Genomic DNA, 16,851 nt, shown 5'->3' on the forward strand with positions numbered 1-16,851 from the left:
CTGATCTCTAAGTAGTAAAGATCCCCCCCCCCCAAAAAAAATATATACATATATAAAATAAAATCTTGTCTCTTATCTTACTACAATTACATAGTTAAAGGGTTGCACGGTCACCTCGCAGCAAAAAGGTTCTGAGTTTGAGTCCAGTGGCCGACAGGGGCCTTTCTGCATGTTTTCCGTGTCCGCATGGTCAAGTCAAAGTCCTTCTCATGCAAGAATCTGGTCTTCCCAGACAGTCTCCTGTCCCAGTACTAACCAACTCTTTAAAGTGCTGATGACACGAACATGACTCTATGCAATTTCTTAAATAAACTATACAACATGGCAAACATGTTAGAGTTCTGTTATAATTACGTGAAAAGAAGCTGTTGTTACGCAAATATCCAACTTTTAATTGCACAGCGCAAGAAAACTGGGTCCGTGGCTCGCGGCCATGTTGTGACATCAGCGGGAGAACACGCTGCGGTTCACTGGCTGTTCTACTCTGGTTCTACTCAGTGGAAATGGCGCATGAAAACGCTGGTGAACTCTCTAGTGCTAGCTCTTCCTCTTCTGGGAGTCTAGAATTGTGTTGATCTCTTCCGAATAGAATCTATGATAGCCTACCCTCTTTACCCTTTGCCTCTCGTTGCTAGGCGGCAGTTACATGAAAGCCGCAAGCTTTCACAAGCAAATACATGACTGATATCACGCCGACTTTATGATTACATTTATGATTATCATGTAGAATCTATAGCTCTACGTACCTTTATCTTATGTCGTTTCACAACACATGTTCTGACAGGAGGACTGTCTTTGGATCCGGCATAGCTACTAGTAGACCCCCTCCGGAATACTGGCAGTATTGCCAGATTGGGAGGAATCCCGCCCAGTTGGGCGGTTTCAAGTGCATTTTGGTGGGTTTCGAACATATTTTGGGCTGGAAAACGTCAGCAGTATCTGGCAACAGATACTGCTGACGTTTTCCAGCCCAAAATATGTTCGAAACCCACCAAAATGCACTTGAAACCGCTCAACTGGGCGGGAAACCTCCCAATCTGGCAACACTGTGTAGGCACTGCTGATGGTAGTAACACACGTTTGTGCTGAACTGAACACCCAAGAGATTCTTTTAAGCTGGGAAGGGTGTCAAAACAATCCAAATCGAAGTGTTCAGAGCACAGGACGGATGTTGGTGAGTGCGCCTGACTTGCTTCACCCACTTTGCATGCAGCTTGGGATCTCTGGGAAACTTGAATAAACTTACCTCATCCTTGTGGGTTTTGGAGCAAAAGCCGGCAACACAACGCGAAGGCATAATAATATATATATATATATATATATATATATATATATATATATATATATATATATAAAATGTATAATAATAATACTAATAATGATAAACTGAACACCTGTCGCATCAACAACAAACTGGTAAGTGAGGAGGAAGGTTCTTTCGCTGACGTCATATAGCTCCTCCTCCTCTTTCGTCTCCTGGGTGCTGCAGCCCTGTCAAATTTGCCCAAATAGCTGCGTTTTTTATCATAACTTGTAAAATAGGCGCCTTCGTGAATTAATATATGGATCATCTGGAATTACTTTTTATGTTATAAAACATCGCCAAAGATGTCAAAAACGTGTCATCAGCACTTTAAGGCGTATGGGTGCAGCACCAATCTCCATTTCGTTAGCCCTCGGCCTCTCGCCTATACAGCTAGAGTTACAGTGGGGGGCTAGTCCTCTGGTAACCGCGAGGGTTTAACTTCCCCACTCACATCTCTTACGCTCTTATAGTGATGCTTTTATGGCTGAGGACTACAGTTGTCTTGCTAACGTTAGGACTGCAGTTGTCATGAACAGTTTTGCACTCAAGTTTCCATCAATGAAGAGTTATAACATCAACGAAACTGTCCTCATGTTAAAACTGTTCATATTATAGTCAGGCTGTCTGTTGTTGCGCAAATGAGGATGGGTTCCCTTTTGAGTCTGGTTCCTCTCGAGGTTTCTTCCTCATGTCGTCTGAGGGAGTTTTTCCTTGCCACCGTCGCCACAGGCTCGCTCATTGGGGATAGATTAGGGATAAAATTAGCTCATGTTTTAAGTCGTTCAAATTCTGTAAAGCTGCTTTGCGACAATGTTTATTGTTAAAAGCGCTATACAAATAAACTTGACATCTGTATTGCAGTGTGCCTTGCCAGACAGTAGTAGGTACCATTTTTATGATGGTCTTTGGTATGACCCGACCACAAGTAGAACTCGCGATCTCCTAGTCGAGAAGCGGACACACTAACCACTAGGCCAACTCGTGATCTTGTGTCTGCATGGATTTCCCCCAAGGTCCAAAGACATGCAGTTAGGTTAACTGGCTACTCTAAAATCACCCATGTGTATGAGTGTACAGAAAGGAACTGGCCACCCTACTTCTGGCCAAGTCAACCAAACATGGTTTGCCTCAAGCCCGGATCGGGTTCGGCAGCGATGATGATGACCTATTTAAAGGGGAAAAAACCCACCCTGAACGACTTGCATGTTCATCTTTATAATTAACATGATTTTCAGTGCTGTCGAAAATTTACTTTGTAATGAAATTCTGAGTTAACTTTAGTTTAAACATCAGTATCAGTCAAAAGTTTGGACACACCTTCTAATTCAATGTTTTTTTTTTTCATTTTTATTAATTAAAAAAAAGACAATTCATGTCTTAAACTAATGATGGACTGTTGTTTTGCTTTACTCAGTTGAGCGGTTTTTAATATAATATGGATTGTACAGTTGTCGAACGAGACTATAGTGGCAATAGTATGCAAAGCGTTATCAAGGTGAACGGTGGCGACTTTGAAAAATCTAAAATATGAAACATTTAACACTTTTTTTGTTTACCACATAATTCCATACATGTTCCATATGTTATTTCATACTTTTGATATCTTCAGTAGTGTTCTCCAATTTAGAAAACAGTCAAAATACAGAAAAAAATTTATGAATGAGCAGGCGTGTCTAAACTTTTGTTTGGTCCTGTATTCCATCAAATGCTTTCTTTTTAGATACGCATCATATTGGTCTTGTTAAAAGCACTCCTTTTGCTGTCACCATGCAGACTACTGGCATTGCTAAGTGCATGTGGCTGTTGTGCTATTTTTGTTTTCTACTTTGAAATCATATATATGTTATAACCAAGTTTAAATTAATGGCCCTTTTCCACTACCCTTTTTCAGCTCACTTCAACTCGCTTCAGCTCACTTCAGCCCGACACGGCTCGCGTTTCGACTACCTTAGAGCAGCACGACTCAGCTCGCTTCAGCCCTGCTTAGCACCCAAAACTCGCACGGTTTTGGAGTAGGGCTGAAGCGAGCCAAACCGAGCCGAGTGGGGCTAGGGGCGTGAGCAGACACTCCCCTGTGCACTGATTGGTGAGGAGGAGTGTTCTCACATGCCCACACACGCCCTGCGAGCACGCTGGGATCTGTAAACACCGTAAACCCGGAAGAAGAAGAATTACGAATTACGAGAATTTCTGAAGCCTTATGCGCCTCGCCTCATCTATACGCTCTTGCCAGTATCTGTTGGCGTTGTCGGTGACAACAAGCCACAGCACCAAGACCAGCAACACTAACGACTCCATGTTTATTGTTTACTATCCGGGTCGTGAGACGACCGCTTAAAAGATCACTGATGTCACTGTTTGCGCCGCCTAACGACATCACGTGACGTCCACCTACTTTCGCTAACTCCACCCAATGTGTCCACCCACTTCCAGCCAGCACGGTTCAGCGCGGTTGTAGTCGAAATGCAACTCCAACAGCCCCGCTCAGCTCGACTCAGCCCGACTCAGCACGGCACAGCCCGACTCAGCCGCATTGGTAGTGGAAAAGCGGCATTAGTTTCTTATCCATTAACCAGAACTTTACAAATCACTGTAATTATCAATAAAATCTTCTACAAATTCCTGCAATAAAAGCAGAAACCTTAAATTAGAATTTCTAGTGCACTTAAGACAAAAAAACAAAATAGAAATTGATGCAATCAAGTCCTATTACACAGAATACATCTTTACTATAAACAACAAAGATAACAAATGAGATTCAGCCAATTCTGAAGATTAAGATTATGAAATACATATAACTGAAAATAATGGATACCTTTAACAAGTTTTGATTTTACGAAATATACATAATGCAAATGTTACATCACAAAATGTTAGGAATCATTTTGATTCTGTTAGAAAGTGCAATCAACAGGAGTTAAAAATCTCATCTCATCTCATTATCTCTAGCCGCTTTATCCTTCTACAGGGTCGCAGGCAAGCTGGAGCCTATCCCAGCTGACTACGGGCGAAAGGCGGGGTACACCCTGGACAAGTCGCCAGGTCATCACAGGGCTGACACATAGACACAGACAACCATTCACACTCACATTCACACCTACGGTCAATTTAGAGTCACCAGTTAACCTAACCTGCATGTCTTTGGACTGTGGGGGAAACCGGAGCACCCGGAGGAAACCCACGCGGACATGGGGAGAACATGCAAACTCCGCACAGAAAGGCCCTCGCTGGCCACGGGGCTCAAACCCAGACCCTCCTGCTGTGAGGCGACAGCGCTAACCACTACACCACCGTGCCGCCCGGAGTTAAAAATAAGTGAAATTAAGTTACAAATTAAAGGAAATTTTCCTGTAGTTACTAGAAATGTAAATATAGTAAACAATACAAAAAAATTCAGTAATAATGGTAGTTTATGAAAGTACTACTTAAGATAATGTAAATCTTGGCGAAAGAGAAACCAATCGAAAGCGAAAGAGTGAAATTGATTATCATGCCGTTACCATGGGAACCGACTTTTATGAATGCAGAAGTGGGCTCTCAGCGCACCGAGTCCGGTGTGACTGAGGAAGGGGACAGGTTTTATGTTTTATCTAATTTAGGTCATTTAAAAACTATATTATTTGGCAGTGGGCACATAGGAAAGTACAAAATTTCTGTTAATGTGTTTATCAGGCTTGTATCATAAAAAAAAAAAACGTGAAGATATTTATCTAAATACATGACCTACTCAGCCACCCTGCGAAGGAAACTCATTTCGGCCGCTTGTATCCGCGCTCCCTTAGAGATAGGGTGAGAAGCACAGTCACTCGGGAGGAGCTCGGAGTAGAGCCGCTGCTCCTCCACATCGAGAGGAATCGGCTGAGGTGGCTCGGGCATCTTTTTCGGATGCCTCCTGGACGCCTCCCTGGGGAGGTGTTCCAGGCATGTCCCCCTGGGAGGAGGCCCCGCGGAAGACCCAGAACACGCTGGAGGGACTATGTCTCTCGGCTGGCCTGGGAACGCCTCGGTGTTCTTCCCGAGGAGCTGGCCGAGGTGTCTGGGGAGAGGGAAGTTTGGGCTTCCATGCTCAGACTGCTGCTTCCGTGACCCGGTCCCGGATAAAGCGGAAGAAGACGAGACGAGACGAGACATGACCTACTCATTATAAACCTGCCGAGCTTCGCTGGCGAAGCTCTCAAAACTCGTAGTATTTTGCTTCCGTTCAAGCCTCATTTCGAAGTCTGACCAATAAGAACGCTACGTTTTTGACGGTAAATTTGATTTTCTCGATTGAACTTCCATATATGGAAAGCATGTGTGCCGGGCACGCCCTGGGAAACCGCTGACCGTCGACAAAAATGTCCACAGAAATGCACAAAATTTTCACAAAACAACAAAATTTTGGTTAGCACGGGTTAGTATAAAATTTACAGGCCGTGTTTTTTTGAGAATTGGCCGTGTGAAACACGACTGCACGGCTCGCTAGCTAAGCCTATGTTCCACGCTGCAGAGATTTTATTGCATGTACCCTTCTGCTAACACGTTTCACTGTGGCAAGTTGTAGATGGCACTTGTGCAACAGGTGCATACATGGCAAAGTGACACAATGCCGTAAAATAACGTGAACAAAGGTTCAGATTTGGAGCCGACTTAAAATAACCGATTCCAATTTCAAATTTTATTTGCCACATACACAAATCATACATGCAGCGAAATGCTTATTGAATGCCCCGTAAGTAATAAAGAGAGTTCAAAAAAAGGAAAAGTAGTAAAAAGAAAGGGAGTAAAATAGAATGCAATAAATAGAATTAATTTTTTTAATTATAGAATGGTCTGCAGAATATAAACAATATACAACTGTATATTGCACTAAAGCAAAAAAAAAAAAAACCACTTGCAGTTGAAAAGTTTGGATTGATACCCTTGGCTGATCGCACCACACTCTGGAGAGCCTGCCTGTCCTGCTTGGTGCTGTTTCCAAACCAGGTGGAGATATTTCCCGTCAGGATGTTCTCAGTGGTGCAGGATTCTTATCCATTAGAAAGTTTCTGGATCAATTCGGATGTAGCAATACTTCAGATCAGCTTGGGACATCCTTACTGTCTACAGTGGTTACTTACTTTGGCCCTTATCTCCTCCTGGAGCGTAGGCCATCGACAATCTTCCTCCTCCATCTCGTCCTGTCTTGGGCTAACCTCTCAAGCGTGTTCCAGGGGTGGCCCCAGCTCTTCAACACAGCCTCAACATCACGCCTCCAGGTGTTTTTGGGGCGTCCTCTTTTCCGCTTGCCCTGGGGAGTCCACTTTAAAGCTTGCCTTGTAACACTGTCTGGATGTTTCCTCAAGGTGCGGCCAATCCATCTCCATTTACGCCGACTGATCTGTATTTGAATGGGTTCCTGACCTGATCGTTCCCAAAGATCTTTGTTTATTACTCTGTCTGTCCATCTTATCTTCAGAATTCTTCTCAAACAGTTGTTAAAGGTTTGTAGCTTGTTGCTAGATGTCTTTGTAGTTCTCCAGGTCTCTGATCTGTACAAGAGGACGCTTTTCACACTGGAGTTGAAGATCCTGAGCTTTGTTTTGTGACAGATGACACAGGAACTCTACATTTTCTTTAACAAGTTAAAAACCACTCGCGCCTTCTTGATCCTGACTCTGATATCTTCAACAGTTCCAATGATGACACTTCTTCTAGGTCTCTACAGTGGTGCCAAAGATGTATTCTGCATTCAGCTAAACCTTGGAACTCATACGATGAAAAACCAAAGCTTCCTGGTTAGCTTGTTGCTAGCAAGAGATGAACATGGAAGCTTCTAACGTACATATCTGTTCAGCTCTCTCACCTCCTCATCTGTACAGTCTGCTCAAACAGATCAGCTTCCAAACCTTCAACTTTCATTCTAATACTGCCATGAATGCCGTTGTCCAGTCTGGCATCTTAAAACTCACCAACTAGCTGAGCCGAGTCTCTGGATCTTTCAGTGTTTGCTGCCTTCACTATTTATTTATGTCCCTACCTTATTTATTAGGATTTATGTCCCAGGGCGCCCTCACGTCTGTTACCTTCTGGCTCTCCCTTTCAGTTATGCTGTCATATGGCCCTTTTCCACTACCCTTTTTCAGCTCACTTCAGCTCACTTCAGCCCGACACGGCTCGCGTTTCGACTACCAAAAACCAGCACGACTCAGCTCGTTTCAGCCCTGCTTAGCCCCTAAAACTCGCACCGTTTTGGAGTGGGGCTGAAGCGAGCCAAACCGTGCCGAGTGAGGCTGGGGGCGTGAGCAGACACTCCCCTGTGCACTGATTGGTGAGGAGGAGTGTCCTCACATGCCCACACACGCCCCGCGAGCGCGCTGGGATCTGTAAACACCGCAAACCCGGAAGAAGAATAATTACGAATTACGAGAATTTCTGAAGCCTTATGCGCCTCGCCTCATCTATACGCTCTTGCCAGTATCTGTTGGCGTTGTCGGTGACAACAAGCCACAGCACCAAGACCAGCAACACTAACGACTCCATGTCCTCCATGTTTATTGTTTACTATTCGGGTCGTGAGACTACCGCTGAAAAGCTCACTGAATCAGTGACATACAGAGCATCGTGGACGAGTTCGCGGAGCGCAAGGCTCGTCATATGCCCTTCAAATAATGCGCGCAGTAGGCTATTGATGTTTTATTATGAGCCATGTACAGTATGTCGCCGAATGTTTTTTTGTTTCTGAGTTACATGTTCGTTTGAAGGACTTAATGTACAAAATAACATAGTTGCACCCCATAGTGTTGAAATTGGTAAACACAGTGCATTCAGTGAGGTTTGCACCGCCCTCCTTTTATTTCTGACTCTTCCTGCCACCACTCTGAGCGCTCATTCGTATGCCCTTCAAATAATGTGCGCAGTATAGGCTATTGATGTTTTATTATGAGCCATGTACAGTATCCTAATGTTTTTTTGTTTCTGAGTTACATGTTCGTTTGAAGGACTTGATGTACTAAATAACGTATAGTTGCACCCGGTAGTGTTGAAATTGGTAAACACCGCAGTTGCGGACATTTTGTAGCCTAAAATGATGTTATGATAAGCTTTAATAAAGTGCCCGGTCATTTGCCCCGCCCCCGGCCCGGCTCTGACTTGTTCCGCCACTGTCACTGATGTCACTGTTTGCGCTGCTTAACGACATCACGTGACGTCCACCCACTTTCGCTAACTCCACCCAATGTGTCCACCCACTTCCAGCCAGCACGGTTCAGCGCGGTTGTAGTCGAAATGCAACTCCAACAGCCCCGCTCAGCTCGACTCAGCTCGACTCGGCACGGCACGGCTCAGCCGCGTTTGTAGTGGAAAAGCGGCATTAGTTAGTCTTGCTGGAGTCCTTGCTTGCACTCAGCACACAACAGGCATACCTAACAATCTGTGCGTTTGTCTGCCTCTCTCGCTCAAGTTACATATCAATCCTGAGATACCAGTGATGCTGACCTCTCCTGTTCTTCAGACCTGCCTGATCCATCCTGATGCCCTACTTCTGGCTGGACTCTCATCACTTCGCTCGTATGGAGGATGCGCTCATAAGGACAGTTTAAAGATATGCTTAGAAGACGGCTTTAGACACTTAGGTGGTGTTTACATTAGGGCTGGGCGATAAAATGATAACGATACGTATCGCGATAGACACATACTTGATATCAATAGAAAATGCGTTCGATAGAATGTTTTTTTTTCAAGAAACAAGCGTTAGCCAGAGCCCTCTCTGGTTTAGGTCCGCTTTCAATCAACTGTTGTTGTGAAGCAAGCTTGGTTGCATGAGCAAAGGCACTCGTCCTCTGGTGCCTAGCAACGCATAGGGAGTGACACGCTGATAGCCAATCATGTAACAGTATCGCGTTTGGTTGCGCCATCTCGTTGTCTCGTGGTCGTGTTTTTTTTTCTCCAGAAACAACGTGGCCAAGAAAAGAAAGATGAGTGCCGGAACGAGCGAGGAAATTGTGGATAAAGTCAGTAAGGTCAGATGTTACAGATGTAAAGTCTTAAGTCTACCTCAGTTTTACTTTAATTTCTTCTATGTTTACAAAACACTATTTTTATTTTATTAAACCTTCAATGAAAATATACTTGAATAGTTTAAGAATAGTCTAAGTCTACCTCAGTTTCACTCAATTTCTTTTATGTTTATAAAGCACTGCATATTTTTATTTATGTTTTTAAATGTTATTCACCAGAGGGTGAACTTTTTTTGCACTAAACTTGCAGTAAAAAATTAAAAATATGACAGTCCTTCTCACACAGCAGGTTTTGCTATGTTTACATTTAACACTTTGCTCATGTTTTTATAACACTTGAGTTTTTTAAGCACTTTATTATTGATAATTGCTCAGTTTTTGTTGTGATCGTAACATTGAACATGCGTGTTGACATTCCTTGCTTATTGGCTGTCAGAGAAAGTTTAAAATAAATGTTTGAATTTAGTATTGTTCCCTCCTGGTCCTTATTTTAAATAGGTCATAAAATGTTTCAATAATTATCGATATCGACCAATATGAAACACTTATATCGTGATACAGATTTCAGCCATATCGCCCAGCCCTAGTTTACATTAGACCGTATCCGTATCGTTGTCGTTGCGGATGCACTGTCCGTGCACATTAAAACGCCGGGAAACGACTCCACAGGCGGAACAGTTTGAATCCGCCAGGGCCCACGTATTCAACCCAGTACGTATCTGATCCGGTGCTGTGTAAACATTGAGGAACGAGGATACGCAGTGCTGAGCTCTAGCTGACGTCGTCATTGGACAATGTCACTGTGACATCCACCTTCCTGATTCGCTGGCGTTGGTCATGCCACGTTGGTCATGTGACACGACTGCTGAAAAACCTTCTCCTCTTTAGTCCCAATGACACGGCGTCCCTGATTTCCATAAAGAACTTCAAATTTTGATTCTTATACTCTCTCACTCTCTCTCGCTCTCTCTCTCTCTCTCCTCTCTCTCACACTCTCACTCGCTCACTCAATCTCTCACACACTTTATGTGCTTGCAAGTGGTGAGTGACTTGCGCATGCCCGATATGCACTGGGATCATGTGACGTGCCGTCTAATTAGTCATGTGATTAGCGTATCCGTGTATTGGCGTTGCTGTGTGCACGGGGAACGGTTTTGTTGCGGGCACAGAAATTTTGTGTGTGTACGCGAATCGTTTTAAAAACGTTAATCTGATGATCCGCTGATTCGAAATAATGTAAACAGGGCCTTACGTTTTCGCTATGATGGCTAAGGACTACAACTGCCACGATAACTTTAGGACTGCAGTTGCCATGAACACTTTTGCACTCAAGTCTCCATCAATGAACTTCAACAAACTAGACTTCACGTTAAAGCTATAATGAATTTCCTGGTTACGCAGTTGTACTTTTTTAACCATACAGGACGCAGTTCTAGAAGGAGATTATTTATAATCACACTATCTGTTATCATCCAAATGAGGATGGGTTCCCTTTTGAGTCTGGTTCCTCTCGAGGTTTCTTCCTCATGTCATCTGAGGGAGTTTTTCCATGCCACCGTCGCCACAGGCTTGCTCATCTAACTAATCTTATACAGTGGGCTGCTGTATGTATGCTGCCATGCTAAGTTTTGGAATGCAGTTGTCATGAACAGTTTTACACTCAAATCTCCGTCAATGAGCAGTTGATAACTTCAACAAAATAGACTTCACGTCAAAACTATAATGAATTTCCTGGTGACACAGCTGTACTTTTTAACCATATAGGACACACTTATAGAAGCAATTATTTATCATCACGCTATCCATGGTTTTCCCCAAAGCGTTTTAGCATATCGAGCCCGATACGCTTGCTCTGCCTGCCGATCCGCTTAGTCGCTTTAGTTAAAACCCGATACGCTTAGATTTATACCGATACGTTAAAATTTCCTACCGACAAGTAACTAGATACATAGGAGAGCAAATAACAGATCCATTTACATATTGATTGATATTTGTGTTAAACAAACGGTCTTTTTTCCCCAATGTTTGTGTTGATTCTGTCAAAGTAATATGTCCGCATGGTATGATGTAAACAAACTAAGGCCAAAAAAAAAAAAAATGTGTGTTTCTGGTTACCCGACCGACCCTAAACTTTTTTTTCGTTTTTTTCCCAGTCGCGACTTTTACATATAACCCAACCGCGTGAACCGGAAGTTTTCGTCACTCACTGGGAAAATCAGGGCTTTCCACAAGCGCCGGCTGCCGGCCATACAGCCGACTACACAATTAAGTCCAGCCGGCTACCTTAATGACTATTATTTTTGTAGCCCACAGGCTCTAAATATTAATTTTCGATTTTAATAAAATTAAATGTTTATCTAACGGACTGACAATAATGTCAAACTGAACCGCACTCATTTAAGTTGTGATTCGCGCTGTTTGTACCGATAATAACCACAAATTCCCCGCCGACTTCGTTGATCAAGGGAGAGTAACTCATCCGCGGCCCCGACATGCGGTGTGCGCGCGCGCACTCGGCGGAGGCAGTAGTGTGTCGGGGCCGTCGGAGGAGACATCGGAGGGAACAGAAGCAGAGATAACGCTTATTTTGTCTTTCACCTAGAGACATGATTCAAACTTTAAAACGGAGACAAAATTCTCCTGTGTGGATCTGGCACTCAACTTTTTTGCTAGGTTCTATACTTTTTGATCAAACACCATGAGCAAATCTGGAGAAATTCAGGCTTTATAATGGGTGTCTATGGCATTACACACCAGTGGCGCTCAGGAGTTTAGAGTGTAGGCAGCTTGAAAAAAAAGCTCTAACTTTCTCATTTAAACTGTTTTCTCAGCCACAATTTTCACTCTACACACACAACTTTCTCAAAAGTTGTAGTCACACATTGTGTGAATCAAGACAAGTGTCTCCCTGAGCGACAGGATTTACAGTTTTTGAATGAGAAGCCTGAAAGTAAGGAGAGGACAGCCGCGCTCTCCCATAGACTCACATTATAAACGTGGCAGCGCTTTTACTGCAAAATCAGAAAAGTCACTTGTTTTTAACTCGCTCTAGTGTCCACATTTTTTACACTAGGGACAAAAAAAAAATTACATTAATGTGTTCATGGGAGCCTTGTAGCACTCAATGTGAAAGAATTTTGTGAATAGCTCCTTCCGTTTCCGTGTAAATCAGCGTTGTTCGAGGAGAGGGAACTCTGAGAAAAAGCGCTCTTTGCTTGTTATATTGTGTCTTTTCCCTGCACCGTTACCAAGGCGACGAGCTGCACTCAGGGAGCAGAGAGGGGCGGGGCTGCTCTCTCTCTCTCATGGTGTACTGAGCTGTTATATTTACAGAAAAATTCATGTTAAAAGGTGTCTCATGCTGCATCAGATTCATCAGAAGGTGGTAACTCAGGTGACCTGCAAAGAAATTCATTATATTTTGTGAAATTATTCCTGTCTAAATATAGGTTATGGCAGCCATCTTGAAAAAAAAAATGCCTGCCTACCTACCCTAGTTTTGAAATCTCCGTAACCGGAAACACACATACCTAATCTGTTGGCTGTGTCAAGATCACGTGTTCAAACCGTCCAATAAAAATATCGAAAGAAAAATGTCAGACACCCCGGAAGTTTCCGATTCATTATAAGCGATCTTATTGGCTGCCGATGTTGTCCCCCACCGGACGGACAAAGCCGACTGACTTTAATAAGCGAGGAGAAGACTCGCTGGACAAATTAATCCACATCAGCATGGATGACAGCGAGATGGACTATGAGAGGGTTGCCCGACATTGGGCCAAGCAAAAGCCAAGGAGAATTAATCTGCTTTAAAGGAGTAGAAAACTTAATCCATTAGTTTGGGTTTGCAGAAAGATTATGTACTTATAAACACTCTCACGAAGTGAAGTTGTCCAAATGTGTCAAATATAGCATCATTTCAAATAATAATCATAAGCATTTTTAGCAGTGTGACGTCACTGGGATCCATTTAAGAAAAGAAGGCTCCGGATTATTCTTTTGTTAAAGGCTCACAGCGACGTCACACTGCCAAATATGCTTATCGTTATTATTCTAAATTATGCTACATTTGACACTTATTAACACAATCTCTTCATGAATGTGTTTATACAGTAAGTACATAATCTTTCTGCAAACTTAAATGTATGAATTAAGTTTTCTTTTCCTTTAAATATGTTTTAATCTTAATCTAGTCCATTTAATAAAGTGCCAAAATGTAAACTTTATATTATGCAGTTGCCTTACTTTTCTTTTCAGTGCATCTTAGTTATACATATATTACGGTAATTGCATCAGAAACATTCTAAATCAGTGATTCTCAAACTGTGGTACATGTACCACCAGTGGTACGCGGGCTCCATTCTAGTGGTACGCCAAAGAATTACTTAATTAAATATAAATTAAAAAAATAAATAAATAAAACGTGAAATACTATCCATAATATCCGAATGGATGAAAATATCAACCGATGACAAGAAAATGAAAGGAGATACAAATTAAGTTAATAATTTTAAAAAGTTTGCAAGTGCTTCTGGGTAGCCATACGTAGCGTACGTACGCATTCCCACCGGTTCCGCTGGCAGACGGTTATCCGCCACTGGTAGACTAGGCTGTGATGGGAAAAGGTGGAGGTGGCTTTGCTAATTATGACAGGTAGGACAAAATTACTGTCGTGGCTTAAATCCGCGAATGGGAGCGTGGATCAGGGGAGAGGGAGAACTGAAGAGGATGTGTGTGAGCCGAGCGCAGATGCTAACGACAGTGGCAAAACCAGCCCCAGAACTGCTAGCAAACGGCAGAAACCAGTGAGGAGGAAGTATGACGGAAAATACAAAGAAACGGCAAGAACTGCAGCTATGCATAGCCTGTTTTGATTTTTTTTCAAGTACATCAAGTACAGTACTTTTTTTTAACTTAACATTTAAGTACAGTACAGTTATTGAACTTTTAAGTACATTTTCATTTAATCTTTAAAGGGGAACAGAGGGCAATATATAGAGTAAATATAACAATAAAACACACATTAACGAACCTTATTCAAGACTTACAAAAGTTTTTTGTTCTAAGGTTGGAAAGTTATAGTGTTTTGAAAGTAGCTCGAGCAAACTATTTCTGCAGTTTGAACAGCCCGCCATGATATTAATTTTATCCAATCAGAATGCACGTTCATTTTCTCTGCGTAACACTCATGACGTATGTATGTGCCCAGTTGTGTTGGCTCATTGAGGTTGGGAATAGCACGTGTGAATCGGAAAGTAGGATGAATTGTAAGTGATCGGCTACACAATGCCACGGTGCGTTGCTTTCGGGTGTAATAACAGGACCGATGGAAAGCATAACGATCCTCCAGACGTGTCTTTTCACTCGTTTCCGCTGAAAAACACCAAGCGAGTTCGAGCTTTCTTCTCTTCTTTCGTCATCACCGGAATCGAGTGTACCTCTCCTAGGTTCAAACTGGTACCCTTCTAAGCCATAGCCTGCTTGCAGTGTGTCTTGCGGGATCTCTTCGTATGATTCGACAGAGCTGTCGCTTTCACTTGATGCGCCCGACGCCATGATTACACGCTTCTCTCCTAGTGCAGTGGGTAGGGCTGACGTCACGGTCTTTTAAAAATGGCGACTCTTGTGCCGTTTAGCGTACCGACTATTATATTTACAATTACCAAGATATTTCGTTGTTTTCTAGTATATAAATTTGATAGAATACTTAAGAATACGTTACTTTGTCACATCAGCAACTGTATATATTATATTTGGTACCCCTTTAAGAACTCTTAATATTTATTTTAGTACAATGTTTATTTCACTTTTATGTGCAATTAATTTTATTTGATTCATTATTTAAGTACAGTGTTTTATTTTCCTATATTTAAACACAGTGTTACTGTTCAAAGTACTGTGTGTAATGTTACAGTGGCCAACAATATTAAATATACTTGTTAAATAAAACCTCCGCCTTGTTTTTAATGAATACTTAGGCCTACTACGCTACTGTATTTTAATGTTGGTCATTATGGTGGTACTTGGAAAGCCAAGTATTTTCTGAGGTGGTACTTGGTGAAAAAAGTTTGAGAACCACTGTTCTAAATCATTACAGTTATAGTAATACAGCAACTTATTTTAAGGTGGCAGTTCTGAGGTTCAGATCCCTTTGTGATCAACAGGAGGTCATGATGATCGATTCTCTTCATTGGATCGCATAAGCTGGAGCAAACCACTGGTCATATTTTCATGCACATTTTTGTTACAGCACTACCTGATCAGAGATAATTAAGTGCAAGGGATCCCCGTAGAGTTTCAAATCTATCATATACCTCAGTAATCTATAACAAAACAGTTTAACTTGCATGTTGAACTTTGAGGTGAAATTTCAAATGTGTATACATTAATACTATTTAGGTCAGAAATCACTGACACTGGTAAAATCTATCCTATAATCATGTATCTAAAACCTCTCAGAGACCCTGAAAATGCACCTGAGAGCATCTATTTTCAAAAAATTTTCCAGGGGGGCATGCCCCCGGACCCCCCTAGTTTCGCTTCACGCTGTTGGCGCTCAATTGTCTGTGTTTTATCATGCCACAATTTAGGGCTTTAATTTTTTTTCTAGGGAAAACACTGCTATCTGTTATCACCCAAATGAGGATGGGTTCCCTTTTGAGTCTGGTTCCTCTCGAGGTTTCTTTTTCATGTTGTCCGAGGGAGCTCTTTTCCTAGCCAACCTCACCTCAGGCTTGCTCATTAGGGATATTTTATTAGTTCATAGGTTTCAATTCTTTAGTTTTCTGTAAAGCTGCTTTGCCACAATGTCTGTTGTTAAAAGCGCGATACACTAATGCTGCTTTTCCACTACCAACGCGGCTGAGCCGTGCCGTGCTGAGTTGGGCTGAGTCGAGCTGAGTGGGGCTGTTGGAGTTGCATTTCGACTACAACCGCGCTGAACCGTGCTGGCTGGAAGTGGGTGGACACATTGGGTGGAGTTAGCGAAAGTGGGTGGAAGTCACGTGATGTCGTTAGGCGGCGCAAACAGTGACATCAGTGACCTTTTAAGCGGATAATAAACAATAAACATGGAGTCGTTAGTGTTGCTGGTCTTGGTGCTGTGGCTTGTTGTCACCGACAACGCAAACAGATACTGGCAAGAGCGTATAGATGAGGCGAGGCGCATAAGGCTTCAGAAATTCTCGTAATTCTTCTTCTTCCGGGTTTACGGTGTTTACAGATCCCAGCGTGCTCGCGGGGCGTGTGTGGGCATGTGAGGACACTCCTCCTCACCAATCAGTGCACAGGGGAGTGTCTGCTCACGCCCCTAGCCCCACTCGGCTCGGTTTGGCTCGCTTCAGCCCCACTCCAAAACCGTGCGAGTTTTAGGTGCTAAGCAGGGCTGAAGCGAGCTGAGTCGCGCCGTTCTGAGGTAGTCGAAACGCGAGCCGTGTCGGGCTGAAGTGAGCTGAAGCGAGCTGAAAAAGGGTAGTGGAAAAGGGCCAATAAACTGACTTGACTTATTCTCTGCTGGGTTTGTCATTAACATGATGTTAAACGTTGCTGGAAAATGTGGGAAAAGTGAGA

At 42.8% G+C, this 16,851-nt stretch overlaps 1 protein-coding gene across 2 annotated transcripts in view; it reads right to left on the bottom strand.

Moving 5' to 3' along the window:
• Positions 1-16,851, bottom strand: part of zfyve16 (zinc finger, FYVE domain containing 16) — a 91,750-nt gene that overhangs the window by 69,549 nt on the left and 5,350 nt on the right. The window lies entirely within an intron of this gene.

The sequence above is a fragment of the Neoarius graeffei genome, chromosome 25, assembly GCF_027579695.1.
Source record: "Neoarius graeffei isolate fNeoGra1 chromosome 25, fNeoGra1.pri, whole genome shotgun sequence".
Classification (NCBI taxonomy): Eukaryota; Metazoa; Chordata; class Actinopteri; order Siluriformes; family Ariidae; genus Neoarius; species Neoarius graeffei.